A 7,775-nucleotide genomic window follows, 5' to 3' on the forward strand; every position below is an offset into this window, starting at 1 on the left:
TACATACAGCACCAAAGACTTAATCATCCATTTTCTATATAAAAAATAGCTACTTTTTTGCATGGACCTCAAGTATACTGTAGTATAGAGGTGGAATTTAAGGAAAGGTATTAAGCAGGCTGTGTTGTAGCTTATGAGCAAGTAATAAATTGTATCATGTATCTTGAATGTATCATAGATAAGCTGCTATATTACAATTGCCACTTCAGATAGCTGTGAAATTAGGTGATTAACTAGTTGGTACCTAACCTTCTAATTTCTGTATAAGTCTAATTACATGAAATAGAAGTTGGGGTTTTGATTTTTTACTTTGCTTTTCTGTTTGGAGTGTCATTGTAACTACTGTATTGTAAATGACGGAAAATAATTGCATATGTTAAAAAAATAAATTGTATAAAAAAAAAAAAGAATAGGTGCCTTGCTCTCATCACTCTTACTTAACAGAGTGCCAGAAGTCGTAGCCACAGCAATTAGACAAGAAAAAGAAATAAGAGGCATCCTTATTGGTAAAGAAAAAAATCAAACTGTCACCACTTGTGGATGACATAATAGTATACATAGAACACTCTAAAGATTCCACAAAAAAAATACTAGAAATAATTAACAAATTCAGAGAAATGGCAGGATACAAAACTTAATGCCCAGAAACTTGTAGTGTCTTTTTACACTGACAAAGGTGCAAAGAGAAATTAACTTAAAAAAACATATCATTTACAGTTATACCAAAAATAGTAAAATACCTAGGAATAACTTAAAAGAGGCACAAGACCTCTACTCTGAAAACTATAGCGTGGTTGAAAGAAATTGAAGATGACACAAACAAATAGAAAAATATTCCATGCTCATGGATTAGAAGAATTAACATATCAAAATGTCTGTATTAGCCAAAATAATCTACAGTTTCAATATAATCTCTATCAAAATACCAATAGCATTTTTTCACAAAACCAGAACAAATAATTACTAAAATTTGTATGGACCTGCAGAAGACCCTAAATATCCAAACAATCCTGAGAAAGAAGAACAAAGCTGGAGGTATCAGTTCCAGATTTCAGATATACTACAAAATTATACTAATCGAATAGTATGATGCTGGCACAAAAATATACACAATGGCACAAAAATAGACACAATGATAGAGACCTCAGAAATAAACCCACATTTATATAGTCAATTACTCTATGATAAAGAAGGCAAGAATATACAATGGGGGAAAGGCAGTCTTTTCAGTAAATGGTGCTGGAAAAACAAGACAACTACATGCAAAAGAATGAAAGCGAAGTACTTCCTAAAACCATACATAAAAATAAACTTGAAATATATTAAAAACCTAAACGTGACACCAGAAATCATAAAGATCTTAGAAGAGTGCACAGGCAGTAATTTCTTTGACATTAGCCATAGCAACATTTTTCTAAATAAGTCTCCTAAGTCGAAAGAAACAAAAGCAAAAATAAGCTGTTGTATATAAAAATAAAAAGCTTCAGCACAGTGAAGGAAACAATCAACAAAACAAAAATTTGCTAATGTTATATTCAATAGGTGGTTACTGCCCCAAATATATGAAGAACTCATACAACTCAACACCAAAAAATAAACAATCTGATTAAAAGATGGGAAGAGGACCTGAATAGATATTTTGTCAAAGAAAACATAGAAATGGCCATCATATACATGAAAAGATATTCAACATCACTCATCATCACTCATGCAAATCAAAATCACAAAGAGTTATGACCCCATGCCTTGTTAGAACAGCTAAAATCAAGAAGACAAAAAGCAAGTGTTGGCAAGGATGTGAAGAAAAAGATACCCTTTTGCATTGTTCATAGGAATGTAAGTTAGCATACCCACTGTGGAAAATTGTATGTATGTTCCTCAAAAAATAAAAATAGAATACAGTAAACCCTTGGTTTGAGAGCCTAATTCATTCCAGAAATATGCTTTTAATCTAAAGCACTTGTATGTCAAAAAGAATTTCCCCATAAGAAATAATGGACACTCAGATGATTTGTTCCACAATCCAAAAATATTCATATAAAATGATTACAGTACTGTATTATAGCACAAAATAATAAAAATGTTACAAAATATAAAGAGAAATGACCACATTAACATGCATTTATCTTTGAAAACCTTTGTGGCCGGTGTGAGGGAGAAAAGAGAGAGGAGGATTATTGGGTAGGACGACTTTCACTATCACTCATGGAATCACTGCTATCTGTTGGCTCAGTGGAATCTTTTTCTGCATGAGGGCCATCATGTATACTAGCATGGATGTTGACTACAGTACAGTATTAATAAAATTTTGTCATGTACTATATTGAGAGTAACTGGTAATAAAGGAGCAGAAGAAAGTCTATATGTGCAGGCAGCCTGACCTAGAATGCAGCAAGGAGTCCTTAATCTTATTCTTGTATGAAAACACAAAGGACTGTCCATAGCTGCTTTGAAGTGACAAAACATACACTAGTGCCAATTGTGTATTGGGCTCCATCCAATGTTCTGAAAAATCACTAATTTCTCCAAACATGGTGGCCTGAGACTGAGCATCTGAGCATGGGATACAATCACCCACAATTCCACAGTGAGTGAGAGAGAGAGAGAGAGAGAGAGAGAGAGAGAGAGAGAGAGAAAGAAAGAGAGAGAGAGAGAGAGAGAGAGAGAAAGAGAGAGAGAGAGAGAAGAACCATAGGCTCAGTTGTGATCACGTGACATTTGACATAATGTACTACTCACATGGCAAGTTATCACTCACTTAAAATTTTTTAGAAATATTTGGTTATCTTGCAGAACAGTTGAAGAACAAGTTACTTGCAATCCAAGATTTTACAGTACTGTATGATCCAATAATTCCATTATTGGGTATTTACCCAGGGAAAATGAAGACACTAACTCAAAAAACTATATGAACTCCTATGTTTAATGCACCATTTATTTACAATAGCCATGACATAGAAGCGACCTAAGTGTCCATCAATAGACAAATGGATAAGATTACACACACATGCGCGTGCGCGCGCGCACCCACCCACACCCACACCCACCCACACACACACACACACACACACACACACACACGAATATTACATAGCCATAAAAAAGAATGCACTCTTGTCATTTGCAACAACATGGTTGGACCTAAAGGGTATTATGCCAACTGGAGAAAGTCAGACTGAGAAAGAAAAATATCATATAATATAACTTATAAATAGACTCTAAAATTCAAAGAAACAAAAATCAGAACCAGAAGTATAAATATGGAGAACAACTGATGGTTGCCAGAGGGGAGGTTTGGGCACATGGGTGGAGGGGAGAGGGAGATAACTCCGGTTATGGAAGGAGTACATTATGGGAATAAAAGGCAAAGCATGAGGAATACAGTCAGTGATACTGTAATAGCAATGTAATGGCATAGATAATAGCAATACTTGTGAACATAGCATTATGTAAAACTTGTCAAATTACTAACTTGTACAACAGAAACTAGTGTAGCATTGTGTGTCAACTACACTCAAATAAAAAAATAAGAGAAATAAAAATGTTAGAAAGTAAATAAAAAAACAATGAAAAAAAAGTAAATAAATAAGTGCCCTGCTTTGATGCCTGTCTTGTTAATCATGTGAATACAAAACAAAGTTTAAGGAATTACACAGAAATGTAAAACAATATATTTATTTTTTTATTTCTCTACTATCCCCACAGGTCTTTCAACATGATCTTATAAATGTCTTAGGACTCAGTAGTTTCAACAGAAGACTAAGCAGGGACCAGGACACGAAGAAATATGACCACCAAAAGTCATTACCCTTTGAATCAGATCCAGCAAATAAGAATAGCTTTTGAAATATGCTTCTATTAAGAATATCTGAGAACTATAAGAAGCAGCCATATAAGCAGAGTACCAGGAGTTGCTACTGTGAAGGGAATGAAAGCTCAGTGATTCTCCATGCAGCCATTATCAGGAGCCATTACTTAGAGTCACAGTGGGGGAAAGTGCCACCCATAAGGGTTCTCTCTAGGATCAGAAACTTAATGATTTGAATAAGGGGATATTGCTCAGAAATCTTTGCACCACTGGCAATAAGGAAGGAATATCTCCTGAATGAGATGCCCTACATTTTCTTTCATTTAACTCCCATGACAACTATTTATTTTTATTATTTTTCATTGTTACTATTTTATTATGATTTGCTTTATTCTTTTCACAGATAATAAGAACTATTGAAGGAAAAATTTAAAAAAAAAACCTTTTTCTGTAGAAACCTGATGTGTTGGAGTCTTAAATACATCCTAGGAGTGTTAAAACAAATGAGACAGAAAAGAAAAATGGTACAGTCACTTTGAGGATTGAGTTCTTAATAGACCACATTGTCCAAGAAAAGATTTTATGAACTATGATATGCTGATAGTAACAATTTCGTGTTTTTATGTTTGATATGCAGTAAGAGTACAAATATCAGATTATTTTAATTCACATGTGCTTTTTAAAAATTACATGAAAATATGTTTTTTAAGTATTTAAATATTTTCTAGAGGAAACCTTTTATTTCTGGGTATGAAGACTAAGTTATAATAGACTAATCCTCCCATAAGAACAACTGTAGAGGTTGGATAAAATTATTTTTAAAAAGCTGTTTGGAAGCTGTCTTAGAACAAACAAAACAACCAGGTTTAAACAAATGTGAGTTTTAACGTCCGCATGTAGGGAATGGGACTAGTAGTTTATACTTTATGATGATTATGATGATGATGATGATTGCTAATATTTATGTAATACATACTATATGTCAGATATTGGAAGAAGTGTATTAATGTCTTTTGTCCAACAGTGCTATGTTGGATATACTAAAAATAGAATTATTATTATAATCTGTATTTTACAAATGGGAAAACAATGAATAGGTGCTCAAACCTGGATTTAAATATAATTTTGTCTGGCTCTAGGGATTTAGTGTTTAATCACTTTGCCATATTACCTATTGGCATATTAGAATAAAACAGGTCAAGCATCTAGTGAATTGAGGCTCCCAGGTGGCTCAGTCAGCTAAGTGTCCTACTTTGCCTCAAGTCATGATCTGCCTGCTCTTGGGTTCCAGCCCCATGTTGGGCTCAGTGCTGACAGCTCAGAGCCTGGAGCCTGCTTCAGCTTCTGTGTCTCCCTCTCTCAGTCTGCCCGTCCCTTGCTCACACTCTGTCTCTGTCTCTCAAAAATAAATAAACATTGAAAAAATATTTTTAAAAAACATCTAGTGAATTGCCTAGCTCACAGAAGGTGCTTTATATCCACAACACGCCTGTCCACCTTAAGAACCTAGCTCCTGGGTGTTTTCCTCTGCCCTTCCTTTTGCCTGTAATGCACTTTATCTTTTGGTTTTCAAGATTTGTTTTCTCATTTTAAGTTGCTATACAAATATCACCGCCTCAAAGACTTCATTCTTGGTTTCAGAAACCAAAGTAGCATCACTGTTATCTCCACCTTTTCACACTGATTTATTTGCTTATTACATCAACCATTCTTTAATTTTATGATTATCATATGAAAATCTACAAATAAACAACAAATGTATAATGTGCTTCCCTCACACACTGTTAGCTCTGTATGGTAGAGACATTTTTTCCCATAATATTTTATTGTCAAATTTTTTTCCATACAACACCCAGTGCTCTTCCCCATAAGTGCCCTCCTCCATCACCACCCTCTCTTTTCCCCCCTCCCCCTTCCCCTTCAACTCTCAGTTCGTTTTCAGCATTCAAGAGTCTCTCAAGTTTTGCATCCCTCTCTCTCCCCAACTCTCTCGCCCTCCTCCGCTCCCCCTGGTTCTCCATTAGGTCTCTCCTGTTTTCCTGTTAGACCTATGGGTCAATTAATTTTTGATAAAGCAGAAAAGAGTATCCGATGGAAAAAAGATTGCCTCTTTAGCAGGTGGTGCTGGGAGAACTGGACAGCAACATGCAGAAGAATGAAACTAGACCAATTTCTTACACCATACACAAAAATTAACTCAAAATGGCTGAAGGACCTGAATGTGAGACGGGAAACCATCAAAACCCTCGAGGAGAAAGTAGGAAAAAACCTCCTAGACCTCCACCACAGCAATCTCCTACTCGACACATCCTCAAAGGCAAGGGAAATGAAAGCAAAACTGAACCCTTGGGACTTCATCAAGGTAGAGACATTTTTTTAATGTTAAATTCCACCTACAAAGTACAATTTAAACTTATAGAACATATTCAAAATATTGGCTTATTTGTTTAAATTAATAGTAACTACTGTCAAAAATCCAGGAATAACAACAAAACCCCCAAAAAACAAACAAAAAATGGGGTTAGTAAAATAGTACTTACTTATTAAGAGTTTATTGTGCATATAAGGACAGTTTATAAACAAAGATTTCAAATTCAAAATTGATATGAAGCTCAGGGGTATGACATTTCAGGATAGCTTAAAAAGTGAGAAATGAGGAAATTTTTAACCTTTCCAGTGATTGGTTATTAAAGCTGTGGTTTCCTGAAGGCAGGAAATTGGCTAAAAGAGATTGTCTTATACATTTTTAGGAAGATGACTTAAGGGTTTTTTTGGTTAGTTTTTGATCATCAGAGCCACTTACAAGGAATGCCCTAAATTAAGTCTTATGTTCATGAAATCAGCTATATTTAGTCTTGATTATGTGGCTCAAATAGATTTTCTGCTCAGAGAATTTGTAAGCCCAGGCTCCATTTTGTATTAATACTCCTTTTGTTATTTAAGTTATTATAAGTTGAGTTAACACGTGATATTTAAGAATAATGGAAATCTTTTAGCACAGAAAAACATAAAACAATGGTTGAATTAGTCAAAGTTCTTCAGAAAACAGAACCAATAGGGTATATTAATTGTAGGAATTTGCTCATATGATTATGGAGGCCAAGATGTTTCATGATCTACTTACGGTCTATAATCTGGAGAACTGGGAAGGCTGGTGGTATAATTCAGTGTGAGTCCAAAGGCCCCAGAACAGAGAACTAATGTCTGAGGGCAGAAAACGTTGCATATCCCAACTTTAACAGAGAGAGAAAATTCTCCTTCCTTGCCTTTTTGTTCTATTCAGGCCCTCAGTAAACAGATTGTATGATGCCTATCTGTATTGGTGAGGGTGGTCTTTCCTCAGTCTACTGACTTGAAAGCTAATCTCTTCTGGAAACATCCTACAGACACACCCAGAAATAATGTTTTACCAGCTATCTGGGCATCTCTTAACTCAGTCTTGTTGACACATGAAATTAACGATCACAGTGGTAATGCCTAAAGTGTGAAAATACCATAATTCACCTTCTTAACAAGTAAAGAAATTGTAGATGTTAAAATAACCTCAACCCTTTAGAGTTTTGAGTTGTTTTATTGCTTATTTATTGGATCCCAAATAAAATATTTTGGATCATCATTCTTGTTACTCATTATTTCATTTGATTATTGGCTATACTAATTTATAAATGAGGAAATTGGTATTTTTAATAACTAAATTCTATTGTGTACTTTAAAATGTTTAATCAAAATTAAATTTGTACCTATGCTATAAGTCTTAACATTTCTTTAATTTTGAAAAGTGCTTTTAAAAAATAGTACCTTCATACAATAAATAACACATCTAAATTTTTCATGACTGAAGCACATATGAAATATATATATAAATATTTGTTTTAGTTTTCTGCCTATTGTATGTTATTCTATTAGATATTTAAGACATATTGTGTCAATATAGCATATTCTTTCTCCTCTGGTTACATAATGTAGT

Source organism: Suricata suricatta, chromosome 4 (assembly GCF_006229205.1).
Source record: "Suricata suricatta isolate VVHF042 chromosome 4, meerkat_22Aug2017_6uvM2_HiC, whole genome shotgun sequence".
Taxonomy (NCBI): domain Eukaryota; kingdom Metazoa; phylum Chordata; class Mammalia; order Carnivora; family Herpestidae; genus Suricata; species Suricata suricatta.